This window comes from Lissotriton vulgaris, chromosome 8, assembly GCF_964263255.1.
Source record: "Lissotriton vulgaris chromosome 8, aLisVul1.2, whole genome shotgun sequence".
Lineage (NCBI taxonomy): Eukaryota > Metazoa > Chordata > Amphibia > Caudata > Salamandridae > Lissotriton > Lissotriton vulgaris.
The window spans coordinates 545507732-545532328 of NC_141696.1; the positions used below are offsets into that span (position 1 = coordinate 545507732).

Here is a 24597-nt window from a genome sequence, read left to right on the forward strand (position 1 = left end):
TGCAAGCCTCTAACATCATAACATAACTGAGCTGCTGGTAGCAAGCTAAGCAATACCTTCCCAAAATGAGAAGTACATGTGCTAATCCGCTCAATCAGCGCTCGATCAGGCGAGATCAGGCGAGATATAGAAAAGGTGGAAAGGGTCCAAATGGCTGTCCCTTCCTTTTTAGGGTGGGTCCTTCTGACTATCATAGGATTGCTTGTAGGAGTGGCAGGGTCAGAGAAAAAACTTTCAACCCTTCTTAGTGTTCTATCCAGAAGCAGGCATTTTCTGTGCCTTTAATGTCAGGCTTTTCCCAGCAGTCTCTGTTCTGCCTATGTAAATTAACAAAAGCAGTGCTTATTCATCACTTACTCTAATGTCCTTACTGTCCAGAAAGCTCTGCCTAAGTATGCTTTTTTTCTTTTTCAGTGAAATTCTAAATGTTTTTTCTGCCCAGTCTATGGCAGTAGAATGCTGCTTATGATGCCACATTTTGTTGAATCACCAAGGTACAACTACAGAGGAATATATGAGTCTGAACGACATGGAACTCTTAGCTAACACATCACAATGTGTGATGCTTGCCAACAAAGCACTAGATTCTGGAGCGCTGATGATCAGAACATTCTGCTCCTGAAGGAAAGGAAAGACAGCTTGATGGAAAATAAAGTCTCAGTTTATATTAACGCTCTCTCTCTCCCAATATCTATCTATCTATCTATCTATCTATCTATCTATCTATCTATCTATCTATCTATCTATCTATCTATCTATCTATCTATCTATCTATCTATCTATCTATCTATCTATCTATCTATCTATCTATCTATCTATCTATCTATCTATCTATCTATCTATCTATCTATCTATCTATCTATCTATCTATCTATCTATCTATCTATCTATCTATCTATCTATCTATCTATCTACCTACCTACCTATCTATCTATCTATCTATCTATCTATCTATCTATCTATCTATCTATCTATCTATCTATCTATCTATCTATCTATCTATCTATCTATCTATCTATCTATCTATCTATCTATCTATCTATCTATCTATCTATCTATCTATCTATCTATCTATCTATCTATCTATCTATCTATCTATCTATCTATCTATCTATCTATCTATCTATCTATCTATCTATCTATCTATCTATCTAACTATCTATCTATCTATCTATCTATCTATCTATCTATCTATCTATCTATCTATCTATCTATCTATCTATCTATTTATCTATCTATCTTTATATATGGATACCTGCGTACACATACATATAGATATGCCATGCATTCCTTTAGATTTGTTCCAACCTCTTACCATTTATTTGAGAATCCCTACTTTTCAAGTGACTGCAAATGAAGTCATTTCCGGCACTTTTTGGCCGGTGCAAGGTAACAAAAACACATGACAACTTTTAATAAAAATCATTGGTCTCTTTATTAACGCGCACTGTCAAACATGGGGCTTTCACACGCCAGGTAAACATGATAACCAATACACAACAGAAGCAGATGTAGATTGCTTATCAATGCCGGGATAGAACAGTTGTGAATTGAGTAGAAGAAGGGCCCCTGAATTGATACTTATTATATACAGCCTGTAAGATAGTGAAAAATGCAGGCTAGGAAAGGAGATGCAAATATCAATGTATTAGAAAAATACATAAAGAGGAGTGATTTGCTTTTATTCATTCAAGGCTAGAAAAAATCAACATACTATTGCAAGCATTCATACACCACCAAATAGAAATAAACAATTCTGACATTAAACGTAAAGGTGACAATGCATTTGTATCATCACCTTGAGAAGGGTCACCGAGGAATTGAGCCCAGGGCTTCTGCACTTAAACACCAGAAACACTCCACTAAACTAAGATGCCTGTTGGTGCCAACAATTCCCAAAGTTAATGCATGTTCTAGGTGAGCAATGAACAGAATGCAGGGCTCTTATAAAAGTGAGGTCTGTGAATCAACAGATACATCCACATGCCAATTACTTTAGTGTTTTCAAGAGAATTCACTTTCTTGGAACGAGTCTGCATGAAACCATCTTCAGGGCCTGGACAATTTCATGGCAAAACAGCACCTCTCAACATTGCAGCCAAGACAATATAACAACTGTTTCTGCCTGGTTTAGAACCGGGGACCTTTCGCGTGTGAGGCGAACGTGATAACCACTACACTACAGAAACAGATGTCTACAGTTGATTCTTCTGTGATGAAACTTCTCAAAACAGGCTATTCCAAGGGCCTCTGGTTTTAGATTTCTTTCATGCAACCTTCCCAGACAGCCCTAGCTGAACGCTTGTATATGCCATGCAAGTTCAGCATTTTTGCAAAATGCTTAAAGAGAAATGTTTCCTATTTGCTCAGGCAGGGCAAGGTTAAAAGCATGAGACTCTAGCAAATATTCATCCACTACTGCAAAGAGAAAATTGATATTGGCTTTGAAATGCATACTTCAATACTACTTTAAAAAAGCACCAATGAAAGGGCTTCCCTGGGATTTGAACCCGGGACCTCTCGCACCCAAAGCGAGAATCATACCCCTAGACCAACGAGCCTTCGAAAGGCCCGCACCTCTGAAAAGCTAATACCAGCTCTAAGCACGCAATGAAGATCATGCTAGGGACTTTTTCATGCTTGGTCTGTGAATACACATGAAATTCAGTGTCAACTTACCCTTTCTCAAATGATATCACTATCATTTATAAGTGTCCCCTTTTATTTTGTCCCAGAATTGGACACGTCTTACAGGAAGTCAGCACTTATTTATCTATTTCTGCAGTGGCTAGACCCTAAAGAGAAAGAATAAAAAGCTGTTCATAACAACATAAGAAACACATGTTGCATTTTTTCTCAAATGCTTATTCCCTTTGTGCAAATCGGAATGCCAAGCTTAATAACTGGGTCACAGATTCTGGCTAATTATCTTTCCCTTGAATGCAAGTAGCAATAAAAACTGCCTAATGCAGGACTAAAGCATTCCTTGCAAGCCTCTAACATCATAACATAACTGAGCTGCTGGTAGCAAGCTAAGCAATACCTTCCCAAAATGAGAAGTACATGTGCTAATCCGCTCAATCAGCGCTCGATCAGGCTCGATCAGGTGAGATATAGAAAAGGTGGAAAGGGTCCAAATGGCTGTCCCTTCCTTTTTAGGGTGGGTCCTTCTGACTATCATAGGATTGCTTGTAGGAGTGGCCAGGGTCAGAGAAAAAACTTTCAACCCTTCTTAGTGTTCTATCCAGAAGCAGGCATTTTCTATGCCTTTAATGTCAGGCTTTTCCCAGCAGTCTCTGTTCTGCCTATGTAAATTAACAAAAGCAGTGCTTATTCATCACTTACTCTAATGTCCTTACTGTCCAGAAAGCTTTGCCTAAGTATGCTTTTTTTCTTTTTCAGTGAAATTCTAAATGTTTTTTCTGCCCAGTCTATGGCAGTAGAATGCTGCTTATGATGCCACATTTTGTTGAATCACCAAGGTACAACTACAGAGGAATATATGAGTCTGAACGACATGGAACTCTTAGCTAACACATCACAATGTGTGATGCTTGCCAACCAAGCACTAGATTCTGGAGCGCTGATGATCAGAACATTCTGCTCCTGAAGGAAAGGAAAGACAGCTTGATGGAAAATAAAGTCTCAGTTTATATTAACGCTCTCTCTCTCCCAATATCTATCTATCTATCTATCTATCTATCTATCTATCTATCTATCTATCTATCTATCTATCTATCTATCTATCTATCTATCTATCTATCTATCTATCTATCTATCTATCTATCTATCTATCTATCTATCTATCTATCTATCTATCTTTATATATGGATACCTGCGTACACATACATATAGATATGCCATGCATTCCTTTAGATTTGTTCCAACCTCTTACCATTTATTTGAGAATCCCTACTTTTCAAGTGACTGCAAATGAAGTCATTTCCGGCACTTTTTGGCCGGTGCAAGGTAACAAAAACACATGACAACTTTTAATAAAAATCATTGGTCTCTTTATTAACGCGCACTGTCAAACATGGGGCTTTCACACGTCAGGTAAACATGATAACCAATACACAACAGAAGCAGATGTAGATTGCTTATCAATGCTGGGATAGAACAGTTGTGAATTGAGTAGAAGAAGGGCCCCTGAATTGATACTTATTATATACAGCCTGTAAGATAGTGAAATATGCAGGCTAGGAAAGGAGATGCAAATATCAATGTATTAGAAAAATACATAAAGAGGAGTGATTTGCTTTTATTCATTCAAGGCTAGAAAAAATCAACATACTATTGCAAGCATTCATACACCACCAAATAGAAATAAACAATTCTGACATTAAACGTAAAGGTGACGATGCATTTGTATCATCACCTTGAGAAGGGTCACCGAGGAATTGAGCCCAGGGCTTCTGCACTTAAACACCAGAAACACTCCACTAAACTAAGATGCCTGTTGGTGCCAACAATTCCCAAAGTTAATGCATGTTCTAGGTGAGCAATGAACAGAATGCAGGGCTCTTATAAAAGTGAGGTCTGTGAATCAACAGATACATCCACATGCCAATTACTTTAGTGTTTTCAAGAGAATTCACTTTCTTGGAACGAGTCTGCATGAAACCATCTTCAGGGCCTGGACAATTTCATGGCAAAACAGCACCTCTCAACATTGCAGCCAAGACAATATAACAACTGTTTCTGCCTGGTTTCGAACCGGGGACCTTTCGCGTGTGAGGCGAACGTGATAACCACTACACTACAGAAACAGATGTCTACAGTTGATTCTTCTGTGATGAAACTTCTCAAAACAGGCTATTCCAAGGGCCTCTGGTTTTAGATTTCTTTCATGCAACCTTCCCAGACAGCCCTAGCTGAACGCTTGTATATGCCATGCAAGTTCAGCATTTTTGCAAAATGCTTAAAGAGAAATGTTTCCTATTTGCTCAGGCAGGGCAAGGTTAAAAGCATGAGACTCTAGCAAATATTCATCCACTACTGCAAAGAGAAAATTGATATTGGCTTTGAAATGCATACTTCAATACTACTTTAAAAAAGCACCAATGAAAGGGCTTCCCTGGGATTTGAACCCGGGACCTCTCGCACCCAAAGCGAGAATCATACCCCTAGACCAACGAGCCTTCGAAAGGCCCGCACCTCTGAAAAGCTAATACCAGCTCTAAGCACGCAATGAAGATCATGCTAGGGACTTTTTCATGCTTGGTCTGTGAATACACATGAAATTCAGTGTCAACTTACCCTTTCTCAAATGATATCACTATCATTTATAAGTGTCCCCTTTTATTTTGTCCCAGAATTGGACACGTCTTACAGGAAGTCAGCACTTATTTATCTATTTCTGCAGTGGCTAGACCCTAAAGAGAAAGAATAAAAAGCTGTTCATAACAACATAAGAAACACATGTTGCATTTTTTCTCAAATGCTTATTCCCTTTGTGCAAATCGGAATGCCAAGCTTAATAACTGGGTCACAGATTCTGGCTAATTATCTTTCCCTTGAATGCAAGTAGCAATAAAAACTGCCTAATGCAGGACTAAAGCATTCCTTGCAAGCCTCTAACATCATAACATAACTGAGCTGCTGGTAGCAAGCTAAGCAATACCTTCCCAAAATGAGAAGTACATGTGCTAATCCGCTCAATCAGCGCTCGATCAGGCTCGATCAGGTGAGATATAGAAAAGGTGGAAAGGGTCCAAATGGCTGTCCCTTCCTTTTTAGGGTGGGTCCTTCTGACTATCATAGGATTGCTTGTAGGAGTGGCCAGGGTCAGAGAAAAAACTTTCAACCCTTCTTAGTGTTCTATCCAGAAGCAGGCATTTTCTATGCCTTTAATGTCAGGCTTTTCCCAGCAGTCTCTGTTCTGCCTATGTAAATTAACAAAAGCAGTGCTTATTCATCACTTACTCTAATGTCCTTACTGTCCAGAAAGCTCTGCCTAAGTATGCTTTTTTTCTTTTTCAGTGAAATTCTAAATGTTTTTTCTGCCCAGTCTATGGCAGTAGAATGCTGCTTATGATGCCACATTTTGTTGAATCACCAAGGTACAACTACAGAGGAATATATGAGTCTGAACGACATGGAACTCTTAGCTAACACATCACAATGTGTGATGCTTGCCAACCAAGCACTAGATTCTGGAGCGCTGATGATCAGAACATTCTGCTCCTGAAGGAAAGGAAAGACAGCTTGATGGAAAATAAAGTCTCAGTTTATATTAACGCTCTCTCTCTCCCAATATCTATCTATCTATCTATCTATCTATCTATCTATCTATCTATCTATCTATCTATCTATCTATCTATCTATCTATCTATCTATCTATCTATCTATCTATCTATCTATCTATCTATCTATCTATCTATCTATCTATCTATCTATCTATCTATCTATCTATCTATCTATCTATCTATCTATCTATCTATCTATCTTTATATATGGATACCTGCGTACACATACATATAGATATGCCATGCATTCCTTTAGATTTGTTCCAACCTCTTACCATTTGTTTGAGAATCCCTACTTTTCAAGTGACTGCAAATGAAGTCATTTCCGGCACTTTTTGGCCGGTGCAAGGTAACAAAAACACATGACAACTTTTAATAAAAATCATTGGTCTCTTTATTAACGCGCACTGTCAAACATGGGGCTTTCACACGTCAGGTAAACATGATAACCAATACACAACAGAAGCAGATGTAGATTGCTTATCAATGCCGGGATAGAACAGTTGTGAATTGAGTAGAAGAAGGGCCCCTGAATTGATACTTATTATATACAGCCTGTAAGATAGTGAAATATGCAGGCTAGGAAAGGAGATGCAAATATCAATGTATTAGAAAAATACATAAAGAGGAGTGATTTGCTTTTATTCATTCAAGGCTAGAAAAAATCAACATACTATTGCAAGCATTCATACACCACCAAATAGAAATAAACAATTCTGACATTAAACGTAAAGGTGACGATGCATTTGTATCATCACCTTGAGAAGGGTCACCGAGGAATTGAGCCCAGGGCTTCTGCACTTAAACACCAGAAACACTCCACTAAACTAAGATGCCTGTTGGTGCCAACAATTCCCAAAGTTAATGCATGTTCTAGGTGAGCAATGAACAGAATGCAGGGCTCTTATGAAAGCGAGGTCTGTGAATCAACAGATACATCCACATGCCTATTACTTTAGTGTTTTCAAGAGAATTCATTTTCTTGGAACGAGTCTGCATGAAACCATCTTCAGGGCCTGGACAATTTCATGGCAAAACGGCACCTCTCAACATTGCAGCCAAGACAATATAACAACTGTTTCTGCCTGGTTTCGAACCGGGGACCTCGCGCGTGTGAGGCGAACGTGATAACCACTACACTACAGAAACAGATGTCTACAGTTGATTCTTCTGTGATGAAACTTCTCAAAACAGGCTATTCCAAGGGCCTCTGGTTTTAGATTTCTTTCATGCAACCTTCCCAGACAGCCCTAGCTGAACGCTTGTATATGCCATGCAAGTTCAGCTTTTTTGCAAAATGCTTAAAGAGAAATGTTTCCTATTTGCTCAGGCAGGGCAAGGTTAAAAGCATGAGACTCTAGCAAATATTCATCCACTACTGCAAAGAGAAAATTGATATTGGCTTTGAAATGCATACTTCAATACTACTTTAAAAAAGCACCAATGAAAGGGCTCGTCTGGGATTTGAACCCGGGACCTCTCGCACCCAAAGCGAGAATCATACCCCTAGACCAACGAGCCTTCGAAAGGCCCGCACCTCTGAAAAGCTAATACCAGCTCTAAGCACGCAATGAAGATCATGCTAGGGACTTTTTCATGCTTGGTCTGTGAATACACATGAAATTCAGTGTCAACTTACCCTTTCTCAAATGATATCACTATCATTTATAAGTGTCCCCTTTTATTTTGTCCCAGAATTGGACACGTCTTACAGGAAGTCAGCACTTATTTATCTATTTCTGCAGTGGCTAGACCCTAAAGAGAAAGAATAAAAAGCTGTTCATAACAACATAAGAAACACATGTTGCATTTCTTCTCAAATGCTTATTCCCTTTGTGCAAATCGGAATGCCAAGCTGAATAACTGGGCCACAGATTCTGGCTAATTATCTTTCCCTTGAATGCAAGTAGCAATAAAAACTGCCTAATGCAGGACTAAAGCATTCCTTGCAAGCCTCTAACATCATAACATAACTGAGCTGCTGGTAGCAAGCTAAGCAATACCTTCCCAAAATGAGAAGTACATGTGCTAATCCGCTCAATCAGCGCTCGATCAGGCGAGATATAGAAAAGGTGGAAAGGGTCCAAATGGCTGTCCCTTCCTTTTTAGGGTGGGTCCTTCTGACTATCATAGGATTGCTTGTAAGAGTGGCCAGGGTCAGAGAAAAAACTTTCAACCCTTCTTAGTGTTCTATCCAGAAGCAGGCATTTTCTGTGCCTTTAATTTCAGGCTTTTCCCAGCAGTCTCTGTTCTGCCTATGTAAATTAACTAAAGCAGTGCTTATTCATCACTTACTCTAATGTACTTACTGTCTAAAAATCTCTGCCTAAGTATGCTTTTTTTCTTTTTCAGTGAAATTCTAAATGTTTTTTCTGCCCAGTCTATGGCAGTAGAATGCTGCTTATGATGCCACATTTTGTTGAATCACCAAGGTACAACTACAGAGGAATATATGAGTCTGAACGACATGGAACTCTTAGCTAACACATCACAATGTGTGATGCTTGCCAACCAAGCACTAGATTCTGGAGCGCTGATGATCAGAACATTCTGCTCCTGAAGGAAAGGAAAGACAGCTTGATGGAAAATAAAGTCTCAGTTTATATTAACGCTCTCTCTCTCCCAATATCTATCTATCTATCTATCTATCTATCTATCTATCTATCTATCTATCTATCTATCTATCTATCTATCTATCTATCTATCTATCTATCTATCTATCTATCTATCTATCTATCTATCTATCTATCTATCTATCTATCTTTATATATGGATACCTGCGTACACATACATATAGATATGCCATGCATTCCTTTAGATTTGTTCCAACCTCTTACCATTTATTTGAGAATCCCTACTTTTCAAGTGACTGCAAATGAAGTCATTTCCGGCACTTTTTGGCCGGTGCAAGGTAACAAAAACACATGACAACTTTTAATAAAAATCATTGGTCTCTTTATTAACGCGCACTGTCAAACATGGGGCTTTCACACGTCAGGTAAACATGATAACCAATACACAACAGAAGCAGATGTAGATTGCTTATCAATGCCGGGATAGAACAGTTGTGAATTGAGTAGAAGAAGGGCCCCTGAATTGATACTTATTATATACAGCCTGTAAGATAGTGAAATATGCAGGCTAGGAAAGGAGATGCAAATATCAATGTATTAGAAAAATACATAAAGAGGAGTGATTTGCTTTTATTCATTCAAGGCTAGAAAAAATCAACATACTATTGCAAGCATTCATACACCACCAAATAGAAATAAACAATTCTGACATTAAACGTAAAGGTGACGATGCATTTGTATCATCACCTTGAGAAGGGTCACCGAGGAATTGAGCCCAGGGCTTCTGCACTTAAACACCAGAAACACTCCACTAAACTAAGATGCCTGTTGGTGCCAACAATTCCCAAAGTTAATGCATGTTCTAGGTGAGCAATGAACAGAATGCAGGGCTCTTATAAAAGTGAGGTCTGTGAATCAACAGATACATCCACATGCCAATTACTTTAGTGTTTTCAAGAGAATTCACTTTCTTGGAACGAGTCTGCATGAAACCATCTTCAGGGCCTGGACAATTTCATGGCAAAACAGCACCTCTCAACATTGCAGCCAAGACAATATAACAACTGTTTCTGCCTGGTTTCGAACCGGGGACCTTTCGCGTGTGAGGCGAACGTGATAACCACTACACTACAGAAACAGATGTCTACAGTTGATTCTTCTGTGATGAAACTTCTCAAAACAGGCTATTCCAAGGGCCTCTGGTTTTAGATTTCTTTCATGCAACCTTCCCAGACAGCCCTAGCTGAACGCTTGTATATGCCATGCAAGTTCAGCATTTTTGCAAAATGCTTAAAGAGAAATGTTTCCTATTTGCTCAGGCAGGGCAAGGTTAAAAGCATGAGACTCTAGCAAATATTCATCCACTACTGCAAAGAGAAAATTGATATTGGCTTTGAAATGCATACTTCAATACTACTTTAAAAAAGCACCAATGAAAGGGCTTCCCTGGGATTTGAACCCGGGACCTCTCGCACCCAAAGCGAGAATCATATCCCTAGACCAACGAGCCTTCGAAAGGCCCGCACCTCTGAAAAGCTAATACCAGCTCTAAGCACGCAATGAAGATCATGCTAGGGACTTTTTCATGCTTGGTCTGTGAATACACATGAAATTCAGTGTCAACTTACCCTTTCTCAAATGATATCACTATCATTTATAAGTGTCCCCTTTTATTTTGTCCCAGAATTGGACACGTCTTACAGGAAGTCAGCACTTATTTATCTATTTCTGCAGTGGCTAGACCCTAAAGAGAAAGAATAAAAAGCTGTTCATAACAACATAAGAAACACATGTTGCATTTTTTCTCAAATGCTTATTCCCTTTGTGCAAATCGGAATGCCAAGCTTAATAACTGGGTCACAGATTCTGGCTAATTATCTTTCCCTTGAATGCAAGTAGCAATAAAAACTGCCTAATGCAGGACTAAAGCATTCCTTGCAAGCCTCTAACATCATAACATAACTGAGCTGCTGGTAGCAAGCTAAGCAATACCTTCCCAAAATGAGAAGTACATGTGCTAATCCGCTCAATCAGCGCTCGATCAGGCTCGATCAGGTGAGATATAGAAAAGGTGGAAAGGGTCCAAATGGCTGTCCCTTCCTTTTTAGGGTGGGTCCTTCTGACTATCATAGGATTGCTTGTAGGAGTGGCCAGGGTCAGAGAAAAAACTTTCAACCCTTCTTAGTGTTCTATCCAGAAGCAGGCATTTTCTATGCCTTTAATGTCAGGCTTTTCCCAGCAGTCTCTGTTCTGCCTATGTAAATTAACAAAAGCAGTGCTTATTCATCACTTACTCTAATGTCCTTACTGTCCAGAAAGCTCTGCCTAAGTATGCTTTTTTTCTTTTTCAGTGAAATTCTAAATGTTTTTTCTGCCCAGTCTATGGCAGTAGAATGCTGCTTATGATGCCACATTTTGTTGAATCACCAAGGTACAACTACAGAGGAATATATGAGTCTGAACGACATGGAACTCTTAGCTAACACATCACAATTTGTGATGCTTGCCAACCAAGCACTAGATTCTGGAGCGCTGATGATCAGAACATTCTGCTCCTGAAGGAAAGGAAAGACAGCTTGATGGAAAATAAAGTCTCAGTTTATATTAACGCTCTCTCTCTCCCAATATCTATCTATCTATCTATCTATCTATCTATCTATCTATCTATCTATCTATCTATCTATCTATCTATCTATCTATCTATCTATCTATCTATCTATCTATCTATCTATCTATCTATCTATCTATCTATCTATCTATCTATCTATCTATCTATCTATCTATCTTTATATATGGATACCTGCGTACACATACATATAGATATGCCATGCATTCCTTTAGATTTGTTCCAACCTCTTACCATTTGTTTGAGAATCCCTACTTTTCAAGTGACTGCAAATGAAGTCATTTCCGGCACTTTTTGGCCGGTGCAAGGTAACAAAAACACATGACAACTTTTAATAAAAATCATTGGTCTCTTTATTAACGCGCACTGTCAAACATGGGGCTTTCACACGTCAGGTAAACATGATAACCAATACACAACAGAAGCAGATGTAGATTGCTTATCAATGCCGGGATAGAACAGTTGTGAATTGAGTAGAAGAAGGGCCCCTGAATTGATACTTATTATATACAGCCTGTAAGATAGTGAATTATGCAGGCTAGGAAAGGAGATGCAAATATCAATGTATTAGAAAAATACATAAAGAGGAGTGATTTGCTTTTATTCATTCAAGGCTAGAAAAAATCAACATACTATTGCAAGCATTCATACACCACCAAATAGAAATAAACAATTCTGACATTAAACGTAAAGGTGACGATGCATTTGTATCATCACCTTGAGAAGGGTCACCGAGGAATTGAGCCCAGGGCTTCTGCACTTAAACACTCCACTAAACTAAGATGCCTGTTGGTGCCAACAATTCCCAAAGTTAATGCATGTTCTAGGTGAGCAATGAACAGAATGCAGGGCTCTTATGAAAGCGAGGTCTGTGAATCAACAGATACATCCACATGCCTATTACTTTAGTGTTTTCAAGAGAATTCATTTTCTTGGAACGAGTCTGCATGAAACCATCTTCAGGGCCTGGACAATTTCATGGCAAAACGGCACCTCTCAACATTGCAGCCAAGACAATATAACAACTGTTTCTGCCTGGTTTCGAACCGGGGACCTCTCGCGTGTGAGGCGAACGTGATAACCACTACACTACAGAAACAGATGTCTACAGTTGATTCTTCTGTGATGAAACTTCTCAAAACAGGCTATTCCAAGGGCCTCTGGTTTTAGATTTCTTTCATGCAACCTTCCCAGACAGCCCTAGCTGAACGCTTGTATATGCCATGCAAGTTCAGCATTTTTGCAAAATGCTTAAAGAGAAATGTTTCCTATTTGCTCAGGCAGGGCAAGGTTAAAAGCATGAGACTCTAGCAAATATTCATCCACTACTGCAAAGAGAAAATTGATATTGGCTTTGAAATGCATACTTCAATACTACTTTAAAAAAGCACCAATGAAAGGGCTCGTCTGGGATTTGAACCCGGGACCTCTCGCACCCAAAGCGAGAATCATACCCCTAGACCAACGAGCCTTCGAAAGGCCCGCACCTCTGAAAAGCTAATACCAGCTCTAAGCACGCAATGAAGATCATGCTAGGGACTTTTTCATGCTTGGTCTGTGAATACACATGAAATTCAGTGTCAACTTACCCTTTCTCAAATGATATCACTATCATTTATAAGTGTCCCCTTTTATTTTGTCCCAGAATTGGACACGTCTTACAGGAAGTCAGCACTTATTTATCTATTTCTGCAGTGGCTAGACCCTAAAGAGAAAGAATAAAAAGCTGTTCATAACAACATAAGAAACACATGTTGCATTTCTTCTCAAATGCTTATTCCCTTTGTGCAAATCGGAATGCCAAGCTGAATAACTGGGCCACAGATTCTGGCTAATTATCTTTCCCTTGAATGCAAGTAGCAATAAAAACTGCCTAATGCAGGACTAAAGCATTCCTTGCAAGCCTCTAACATCATAACATAACTGAGCTGCTGGTAGCAAGCTAAGCAATACCTTCCCAAAATGAGAAGTACATGTGCTAATCCGCTCAATCAGCGCTCGATCAGGCGAGATATAGAAAAGGTGGAAAGGGTCCAAATGGCTGTCCCTTCCTTTTTAGGGTGGGTCCTTCTGACTATCATAGGATTGCTTGTAAGAGTGGCCAGGGTCAGAGAAAAAACTTTCAACCCTTCTTAGTGTTCTATCCAGAAGCAGGCATTTTCTGTGCCTTTAATTTCAGGCTTTTCCCAGCAGTCTCTGTTCTGCCTATGTAAATTAACTAAAGCAGTGCTTATTCATCACTTACTCTAATGTACTTACTGTCTAAAAATCTCTGCCTAAGTATGCTTTTTTTCTTTTTCAGTGAAATTCTAAATGTTTTTTCTGCCCAGTCTATGGCAGTAGAATGCTGCTTATGATGCCACATTTTGTTGAATCACCAAGGTACAACTACAGAGGAATATATGAGTCTGAACGACATGGAACTCTTAGCTAACACATCACAATGTGTGATGCTTGCCAACCAAGCACTAGATTCTGGAGCGCTGATGATCAGAACATTCTGCTCCTGAAGGAAAGGAAAGACAGCTTGATGGAAAATAAAGTCTCAGTTTATATTAACGCTCTCTCTCTCCCAATATCTATCTATCTATCTATCTATCTATCTATCTATCTATCTATCTATCTATCTATCTATCTATCTATCTATCTATCTATCTATCTATCTATCTATCTATCTATCTATCTATCTATCTATCTATCTATCTATCTATCTATCTATCTATCTATCTATCTATCTATCTATCTATCTATCTATCTATCTATCTATCTATCTATCTATCTATCTATCTATCTATCTATCTTTATATATGGATACCTGCGTACACATACATATAGATATGCCATGCATTCCTTTAGATTTGTTCCAACCTCTTACCATTTATTTGAGAATCCCTACTTTTCAAGTGACTGCAAATGAAGTCATTTCCGGCACTTTTTGGCCGGTGCAAGGTAACAAAAACACATGACAACTTTTAATAAAAATCATTGGTCTCTTTATTAACGCGCACTGTCAAACATGGGGCTTTCACACGTCAGGTAAACATGATAACCAATACACAACAGAAGCAGATGTAGATTGCTTATCAATGCCGGGATAGAACAGTTGTGAATTGAGTAGAAGAAGGGCCCCTGAATTGATACTTATTATATACAGCCTGTAAGATAGTGAAATATGCAGGCTAGGAAAGGAGATGCAAATATCAATGTATTAGAAAAATACATAAAGAGGAGTGATTTGCTTTTATTCATTCAAGGCTAGAAAAAATCAACATACTATTGCAAGCATTCATACACCACCAAATAGAAATAAACAATTCTGACATTAAACGTAAAGGTGACGATGCATTTGTATCATCACCTTGAGAAGGGTCACCGAGGAATTGAGCCCAGGGCTTCTGCACTTAAACACCAGAAACACTCCACTAAACTAAGATGCCTGTTGGTGCCAACAATTCCCAAAGTTAATGCATGTTCTAGGTGAGCAATGAACAGAATGCAGGGCTCTTATGAAAGCGAGGTCTGTGAATCAACAGATACATCCACATGCCTATTACTTTAGTGTTTTCAAGAGAATTCATTTTCTTGGAACGAGTCTGCATGAAACCATCTTCAGGGCCTGGACAATTTCATGGCAAAACGGCACCTCTCAACATTGCAGCCAAGACAATATAACAACTGTTTCTGCCTGGTTTCGAACCGGGGACCTCTCGCGTGTGAGGCGAACGTGATAACCACTACACTACAGAAACAGATGTCTACAGTTGATTCTTCTGTGATGAAACTTCTCAAAACAGGCTATTCCAAGGGCCTCTGGTTTTAGATTTCTTTCATGCAACCTTCCCAGACAGCCCTAGCTGAACGCTTGTATATGCCATGCAAGTTCAGCATTTTTGCAAAATGCTTAAAGAGAAATGTTTCCTATTTGCTCAGGCAGGGCAAGGTTAAAAGCATGAGACTCTAGCAAATATTCATCCACTACTGCAAAGAGAAAATTGATATTGGCTTTGAAATGCATACTTCAATACTACTTTAAAAAAGCACCAATGAAAGGGCTCGTCTGGGATTTGAACCCGGGACCTCTCGCACCCAAAGCGAGAATCATACCCCTAGACCAACGAGCCTTCGAAAGGCCCGCACCTCTGAAAAGCTAATACCAGCTCTAAGCACGCAATGAAGATCATGCTAGGGACTTTTTCATGCTTGGTCTGTGAATACACATGAAATTCAGTGTCAACTTACCCTTTCTCAAATGATATCACTATCATTTATAAGTGTCCCCTTTTATTTTGTCCCAGAATTGGACACGTCTTACAGGAAGTCAGCACTTATTTATCTATTTCTGCAGTGGCTAGACCCTAAAGAGAAAGAATAAAAAGCTGTTCATAACAACATAAGAAACACATGTTGCATTTCTTCTCAAATGCTTATTCCCTTTGTGCAAATCGGAATGCCAAGCTGAATAACTGGGCCACAGATTCTGGCTAATTATCTTTCCCTTGAATGCAAGTAGCAATAAAAACTGCCTAATGCAGGACTAAAGCATTCCTTGCAAGCCTCTAACATCATAACATAACTGAGCTGCTGGTAGCAAGCTAAGCAATACCTTCCCAAAATGAGAAGTACATGTGCTAATCCGCTCAATCAGCGCTCGATCAGGCGAGATATAGAAAAGGTGGAAAGGGTCCAAATGGCTGTCCCTTCCTTTTTAGGGTGGGTCCTTCTGACTATCATAGGATTGCTTGTAAGAGTGGCCAGGGTCAGAGAAAAAACTTTCAACCCTTCTTAGTGTTCTATCCAGAAGCAGGCATTTTCTGTGCCTTTAATTTCAGGCTTTTCCCAGCAGTCTCTGTTCTGCCTATGTAAATTAACTAAAGCAGTGCTTATTCATCACTTACTCTAATGTACTTACTGTCTAAAAATCTCTGCCTAAGTATGCTTTTTTTCTTTTTCAGTGAAATTCTAAATGTTTTTTCTGCCCAGTCTATGGCAGTAGAATCCTGCTTATGATGCCACATTTTGTTGAATCACCAAGGTACAACTACAGAGGAATATATGAGTCTGAACGACATGGAACTCTTAGCTAACACATCACAATGTGTGATGCTTGCCAACCAAGCACTAGATTCTGGAGCGCTGATGATCAGAACATTCTGCTCCTGAAGGAAAGGAAAGACAGCTTGATGGAAAATAAAGTCTCAGTTTATATTAACGCTCTCTCTCTCCCAATATCTATCTATCTATCTATCTATCTATCTATCTATCTATCTATCTATCTATCTATCTATCTATCTATCTATCTATCTATCTATCTATCTATCTATCTATCTATCTATCTATCTATCTATCTATCTATCTATCTATCTATCTATCTATCTATCTTTATATATGGATACCTGCGTACACATACATATAGATATGCCATGCATTCCTTTAGATTTGTTCCAACCTCTTACCATTTATTTGAGAATCCCTACTTTTCAAGTGACTGCAAATGAAGTCATTTCCGGCACTTTTTGGCCGGTGCAAGGTAACAAAAACACATGACAACTTTTAATAAAAATCATTGGTCTCTTTATTAACGCGCACTGTCAAACATGGGGCTTTCACACGTCAGGTAAACATGATAACCAATACACAACAGAAGCAGATGTAGATTGCTTATCAATGCCGGGATAGAACAGTTGTGAATTGAGTAGAAGAAGGGCCCCTGAATTGATACTTATTATATACAGCCTGTAAGATAGTGAAATATGCAGGCTAGGAAAGGAGATGCAAATATCAATGTATTAGAAAAATACATAAAGAGGAGTGATTTGCTTTTATTCATTCAAGGCTAGAAAAAATCAACATACTATTGCAAGCATTCATACACCACCAAATAGAAATAAACAATTCTGACATTAAACGTAAAGGTGACGATGCATTTGTATCATCACCTTGAGAAGGGTCACCGAGGAATTGAGCCCAGGGCTTCTGCACTTAAACACCAGAAACACTCCACTAAACTAAGATGCCTGTTGGTGCCAACAATTCCCAAAGTTAATGCATGTTCTAGGTGAGCAATGAACAGAATGCAGGGCTCTTATAAAAGTGAGGTCTGTGAATCAACAGATACATCCACATGCCAATTACTTTAGTGTTTTCAAGAGAATTCACTTTCTTGGAACGAGTCTGCATGAAACCATCTTCAGGGCCTGGACAATTTCATGGCAAAACAGCACCTCTCAACATTGCAGCCAAGACAATATAACAACTGTTTCTGCCTGGTTTCGAACCGGGGACCTTTCGCGTGTGAGGCGAACGTGATAACCACTACACTACAGAAACAGATGTCTACAGTTGATTCTTCTGTGATGAAACTTCTCAAAACAGGCTATTCCAAGGGCCTCTGGTTTTAGATTTCTTTCATGCAACCTTCCCAGACAGCCCTAGCTGAACGCTTGTATATGCCATGCAAGTTCAGCATTTTTGCAAAATGCTTAAAGAGAAATGTTTCCTATTTGCTCAGGCAGGGCAAGGTTAAAAGCATGAGACTCTAGCAAATATTCATCCACTACTGCAAAGAGAAAATTGATATTGGCTTTGAAATGCATACTTCAATACTACTTTAAAAAAGCACCAATGAAAGGGCTTCCCTGGGATTTGAACCCGGGACCTCTCGCACCCAAAGCGAGAATCATACCCCTAGACCAACGAGCCTTCGAAAGGCCCGCACCTCTGAAAAGCTAATACCAGCTCTAAGCACGCAATGAAGATCATGCTAGGGACTTTTTCATGCTTGGTCTGTGAATACACATGAAATTCAGTGTCAACTTACCCTTTCTCAAATGATATCACTATCATTTATAAGTGTCCCCTTTTATTTTGTCCCAGAATTGGACACGTCTTACAGGAAGTCAGCACTTATTTATCTATTTCTGCAGTGGCTAGACCCTAAAGAGAAAGAATAAAAAGCTGTTCATAACAACATAAGAAACACATGTTGCATTTTTTCTCAAATGCTTATTCCCTTTGTGCAAATCGGAATGCCAAGCTTAATAACTGGGTCACAGATTCTGCCTAATTATCTTTCCCTTGAATGCAAGTAGCAATAAAAACTGCCTAATGCAGGACTAAAGCATTCCTTGCAAGCCTCTAACATCATAACATAACTGAGCTGCTGGTAGCAAGCTAAGCAATACCTTCCCAAAATGAGAAGTACATGTGCTAATCCGCTCAATCAGCGCTCGATCAGGCTCGATCAGGTGAGATATAGAAAAGGTGGAAAGGGTCCAAATGGCTGTCCCTTCCTTTTTAGGGTGGGTCCTTCTGACTATCATAGGATTGCTTGTAGGAGTGGCCAGGGTCAGAGAAAAAACTTTCAACCCTTCTCAGTGTTCTATCCAGAAGCAGGCATTTTCTATGCCTTTAATGTCAGGCTTTTCCCAGCAGTCTCTGTTCTGCCTATGTAAATTAACAAAAGCAGTGCTTATTCATCACTTACTCTAATGTCCTTACTGTCCAGAAAGCTCTGCCTAAGTATGCTTTTTTTCTTTTTCAGTGAAATTCTAAATGTTTTTTCTGCCCAGTCTATGGCAGTAGAATGCTGCTTATGATGCCACATTTTGTTGAATCACCAAGGTACAACTACAGAGGAATATATGAGTCTGAACGACATGGAACTCTTAGCTAACACATCACAATTTGTGATGCTTGCCAACCAAGCACTAGATTCTGGAGCGCTGATGATCAGAACATTCTGCTCCTGAAGGAAAGGAAAGACAGCTTGATGGAAAATAAAGTCTCAGTTTATATTAACGCTCTCTCTCTCCCAATATCTATCTATCTATCTATCTATCTATCTATCTATCTATCTATCTATCTATCTATCTATCTATCTATCTATCTATCTATCTATCTATCTATCTATCTATCTATCTATCTATCTATCTATCTATCTATCTATCTATCTATCTATCTATCTATCTATCTATCTATCTATCTATCTATCTTTATATATGGATACCTGCGTACACATACATATAGATATGCCATGCATTCCTTTAGATTTGTTCCAACCTCTTACCATTTGTTTGAGAATCCCTACTTTTCAAGTGACTGCAAATGAAGTCATTTCCGGCACTTTTTGGCCGGTGCAAGGTAACAAAAACACATGACAACTTTTAATAAAAATCATTGGTCTCTTTATTAACGCGCACTGTCAAACATGGGGCTTTCACACGTCAGGTAAACATGATAACCAATACACAACAGAAGCAGATGTAGATTGCTTATCAATGCCGGGATAGAACAGTTGTGAATTGAGTAGAAGAAGGGCCCCTGAATTGATACTTATTATATACAGCCTGTAAGATAGTGAAATATGCAGGCTAGGAAAGGAGATGCAAATATCAATGTATTAGAAAAATACATAAAGAGGAGTGATTTGCTTTTATTCATTCAAGGCTAGAAAAAATCAACATACTATTGCAAGCATTCATACACCACCAAATAGAAATAAACAATTCTGACATTAAACGTAAAGGTGACGATGCATTTGTATCATCACCTTGAGAAGGGTCACCGAGGAATTGAGCCCAGGGCTTCTGCACTTAAACACCAGAAACACTCCACTAAACTAAGATGCCTGTTGGTGCCAACAATTCCCAAAGTTAATGCATGTTCTAGGTGAGCAATGAACAGAATGCAGGGCTCTTATGAAAGCGAGGTCTGTGAATCAACAGATACATCCACATGCCTATTACTTTAGTGTTTTCAAGAGAATTCATTTTCTTGGAACGAGTCTGCATGAAACCATCTTCAGGGCCTGGACAATTTCATGGCAAAACGGCACCTCTCAACATTGCAGCCAAGACAATATAACAACTGTTTCTGCCTGGTTTCGAACCGGGGACCTCTCGCGTGTGAGGCGAACGTGATAACCACTACACTACAGAAACAGATGTCTACAGTTGATTCTTCTGTGATGAAACTTCTCAAAACAGGCTATTCCAAGGGCCTCTGGTTTTAGATTTCTTTCATGCAACCTTCCCAGACAGCCCTAGCTGAACGCTTGTATATGCCATGCAAGTTCAGCATTTTTGCAAAATGCTTAAAGAGAAATGTTTCCTATTTGCTCAGGCAGGGCAAGGTTAAAAGCATGAGACTCTAGCAAATATTCATCCACTACTGCAAAGAGAAAATTGATATTGGCTTTGAAATGCATACTTCAATACTACTTTAAAAAAGCACCAATGAAAGGGCTCGTCTGGGATTTGAACCTGGGACCTCTCGCACCCAAAGCGAGAATCATACCCCTAGACCAACGAGCCTTCGAAAGGCCCGCACCTCTGAAAAGCTAATACCAGCTCTAAGCACGCAATGAAGATCATGCTAGGGACTTTTTCATGCTTGGTCTGTGAATACACATGAAATTCAGTGTCAACTTACCCTTTCTCAAATGATATCACTATCATTTATAAGTGTCCCCTTTTATTTTGTCCCAGAATTGGACACGTCTTACAGGAAGTCAGCACTTATTTATCTATTTCTGCAGTGGCTAGACCCTAAAGAGAAAGAATAAAAAGCTGTTCATAACAACATAAGAAACACATGTTGCATTTCTTCTCAAATGCTTATTCCCTTTGTGCAAATCGGAATGCCAAGCTGAATAACTGGGCCACAGATTCTGGCTAATTATCTTTCCCTTGAATGCAAGTAGCAATAAAAACTGCCTAATGCAGGACTAAAGCATTCCTTGCAAGCCTCTAACATCATAACATAACTGAGCTGCTGGTAGCAAGCTAAGCAATACCTTCCCAAAATGAGAAGTACATGTGCTAATCCGCTCAATCAGCGCTCGATCAGGCGAGATATAGAAAAGGTGGAAAGGGTCCAAATGGCTGTCCCTTCCTTTTTAGGGTGGGTCCTTCTGACTATCATAGGATTGCTTGTAAGAGTGGCCAGGGTCAGAGAAAAAACTTTCAACCCTTCTTAGTGTTCTATCCAGAAGCAGGCATTTTCTGTGCCTTTAATTTCAGGCTTTTCCCAGCAGTCTCTGTTCTGCCTATGTAAATTAACTAAAGCAGTGCTTATTCATCACTTACTCTAATGTACTTACTGTCTAAAAATCTCTGCCTAAGTATGCTTTTTTTCTTTTTCAGTGAAATTCTAAATGTTTTTTCTGCCCAGTCTATGGCAGTAGAATGCTGCTTATGATGCCACATTTTGTTGAATCACCAAGGTACAACTACAGAGGAATATATGAGTCTGAACGACATGGAACTCTTAGCTAACACATCACAATGTGTGATGCTTGCCAACCAAGCACTAGATTCTGGAGCGCTGATGATCAGAACATTCTGCTCCTGAAGGAAAGGAAAGACAGCTTGATGGAAAATAAAGTCTCAGTTTATATTAACGCTCTCTCTCTCCCAATATCTATCTATCTATCTATCTATCTATCTATCTATCTATCTATCTATCTATCTATCTATCTATCTATCTATCTATCTATCTATCTATCTATCTATCTATCTATCTATCTATCTATCTATCTATCTATCTATCTATCTATCTATCTATCTATCTATCTATCTATCTATCTATCTATCCATCTATCTATCTATCTATCTATCTATCTATCTATCTTTATATATGGATACCTGCGTACATATACATATAGATATGCCATGCATTCCTTTAGATTTGTTCCAACCTCTTACCATTTATTTGAGAATCCCTACTTTTCAAGTGACTGCAAATGAAGTCATTTCCGGCACTTTTTGGCCGGTGCAAGGTAACAAAAACACATGACAACTTTTAATAAAAATCATTGGTCTCTTTATTAACGCGCACTGTCAAACATGGGGCTTTCACACGTCAGGTAAACATGATAACCAATACACAACAGAAGCAGATGTAGATTGCTTATCAATGCCGGGATAGAACAGTTGTGAATTGAGTAGAAGAAGGGCCCCTGAATTGATACTTATTATATACAGCCTGTAAGATAGTGAAATATGCAGGCTAGGAAAGGAGATGCAAATATCAATGTATTAGAAAAATACATAAAGAGGAGTGATTTGCTTTTATTCATTCAAGGCTAGAAAAAATCAACATACTATTGCAAGCATTCATACACCACCAAATAGAAATAAACAATTCTGACATTAAACGTAAAGGTGACGATGCATTTGTATCATCACCTTGAGAAGGGTCACCGAGGAATTGAGCCCAGGGCTTCTGCACTTAAACACCAGAAACACTCCACTAAACTAAGATGCCTGTTGGTGCCAACAATTCCCAAAGTTAATGCATGTTCTAGGTGAGCAATGAACAGAATGCAGGGCTCTTATAAAAGTGAGGTCTGTGAATCAACAGATACATCCACATGCCAATTACTTTAGTGTTTTCAAGAGAATTCACTTTCTTGGAACGAGTCTGCATGAAACCATCTTCAGGGCCTGGACAATTTCATGGCAAAACAGCACCTCTCAACATTGCAGCCAAGACAATATAACAACTGTTTCTGCCTGGTTTCGAACCGGGGACCTTTCGCGTGTGAGGCGAACGTGATAACCACTACACTACAGAAACAGATGTCTACAGTTGATTCTTCTGTGATGAAACTTCTCAAAACAGGCTATTCCAAGGGCCTCTGGTTTTAGATTTCTTTCATGCAACCTTCCCAGACAGCCCTAGCTGAACGCTTGTATATGCCATGCAAGTTCAGCATTTTTGCAAAATGCTTAAAGAGAAATGTTTCCTATTTGCTCAGGCAGGGCAAGGTTAAAAGCATGAGACTCTAGCAAATATTCATCCACTACTGCAAAGAGAAAATTGATATTGGCTTTGAAATGCATACTTCAATACTACTTTAAAAAAGCACCAATGAAAGGGCTTCCCTGGGATTTGAACCCGGGACCTCTCGCACCCAAAGCGAGAATCATACCCCTAGACCAACGAGCCTTCGAAAGGCCCGCACCTCTGAAAAGCTAATACCAGCTCTAAGCACGCAATGAAGATCATGCTAGGGACTTTTTCATGCTTGGTCTGTGAATACACATGAAATTCAGTGTCAACTTACCCTTTCTCAAATGATATCACTATCATTTATAAGTGTCCCCTTTTATTTTGTCCCAGAATTGGACACGTCTTACAGGAAGTCAGCACTTATTTATCTATTTCTGCAGTGGCTAGACCCTAAAGAGAAAGAATAAAAAGCTGTTCATAACAACATAAGAAACACATGTTGCATTTTTTCTCAAATGCTTATTCCCTTTGTGCAAATCGGAATGCCAAGCTTAATAACTGGGTCACAGATTCTGGCTAATTATCTTTCCCTTCAATGCAAGTAGCAATAAAAACTGCCTAATGCAGGACTAAAGCATTCCTTGCAAGCCTCTAACATCATAACATAACTGAGCTGCTGGTAGCAAGCTAAGCAATACCTTCCCAAAATGAGAAGTACATGTGCTAATCCGCTCAATCAGCGCTCGATCAGGCTCGATCAGGTGAGATATAGAAAAGGTGGAAAGGGTCCAAATGGCTGTCCCTTCCTTTTTAGGGTGGGTCCTTCTGACTATCATAGGATTGCTTGTAGGAGTGGCCAGGGTCAGAGAAAAAACTTTCAACCCTTCTCAGTGTTCTATCCAGAAGCAGGCATTTTCTATGCCTTTAATGTCAGGCTTTTCCCAGCAGTCTCTGTTCTGCCTATGTAAATTAACAAAAGCAGTGCTTATTCATCACTTACTCTAATGTCCTTACTGTCCAGAAAGCTCTGCCTAAGTATGCTTTTTTTCTTTTTCAGTGAAATTCTAAATGTTTTTTCTGCCCAGTCTATGGCAGTAGAATGCTGCTTATGATGCCACATTTTGTTGAATCACCAAGGTACAACTACAGAGGAATATATGAGTCTGAACGACATGGAACTCTTAGCTAACACATCACAATTTGTGATGCTTGCCAACCAAGCACTAGATTCTGGAGCGCTGATGATCAGAACATTCTGCTCCTGAAGGAAAGGAAAGACAGCTTGATGGAAAATAAAGTCTCAGTTTATATTAACGCTCTCTCTCTCCCAATATCTATCTATCTATCTATCTATCTATCTATCTATCTATCTATCTATCTATCTATCTATCTATCTATCTATCTATCTATCTATCTA

At 39.1% G+C, this 24597-nt stretch overlaps 7 non-coding genes across 7 annotated transcripts; all 7 read right to left on the bottom strand.

Annotated features, from left to right (window-relative positions):
• Window positions 1–4696: 4696 nt before the first annotated feature.
• Window positions 4697–4769, bottom strand: TRNAV-CAC (transfer RNA valine (anticodon CAC)). The gene has a single exon. It is a non-coding gene; the product is annotated as a tRNA-Val (tRNA).
• Window positions 4770–9886: 5117 nt separating this feature from the next.
• TRNAV-CAC (transfer RNA valine (anticodon CAC)) lies at window positions 9887–9959 on the bottom strand. The gene has a single exon. It is a non-coding gene; the product is annotated as a tRNA-Val (tRNA).
• A 2514-nt stretch (window positions 9960–12473) lies between these two features.
• TRNAV-CAC (transfer RNA valine (anticodon CAC)) lies at window positions 12474–12546 on the bottom strand. The gene has a single exon. It is a non-coding gene; the product is annotated as a tRNA-Val (tRNA).
• Window positions 12547–15123: 2577 nt separating this feature from the next.
• TRNAV-CAC (transfer RNA valine (anticodon CAC)) lies at window positions 15124–15196 on the bottom strand. The gene has a single exon. It is a non-coding gene; the product is annotated as a tRNA-Val (tRNA).
• Window positions 15197–17701: 2505 nt separating this feature from the next.
• On the bottom strand, window positions 17702–17774 carry TRNAV-CAC (transfer RNA valine (anticodon CAC)). Its single transcript has one exon. It is a non-coding gene; the product is annotated as a tRNA-Val (tRNA).
• A 2539-nt stretch (window positions 17775–20313) lies between these two features.
• Window positions 20314–20386, bottom strand: TRNAV-CAC (transfer RNA valine (anticodon CAC)). The gene has a single exon. It is a non-coding gene; the product is annotated as a tRNA-Val (tRNA).
• A 2565-nt stretch (window positions 20387–22951) lies between these two features.
• On the bottom strand, window positions 22952–23024 carry TRNAV-CAC (transfer RNA valine (anticodon CAC)). The gene has a single exon. It is a non-coding gene; the product is annotated as a tRNA-Val (tRNA).
• Between the last annotated feature and the right edge of the window lie 1573 nt (window positions 23025–24597).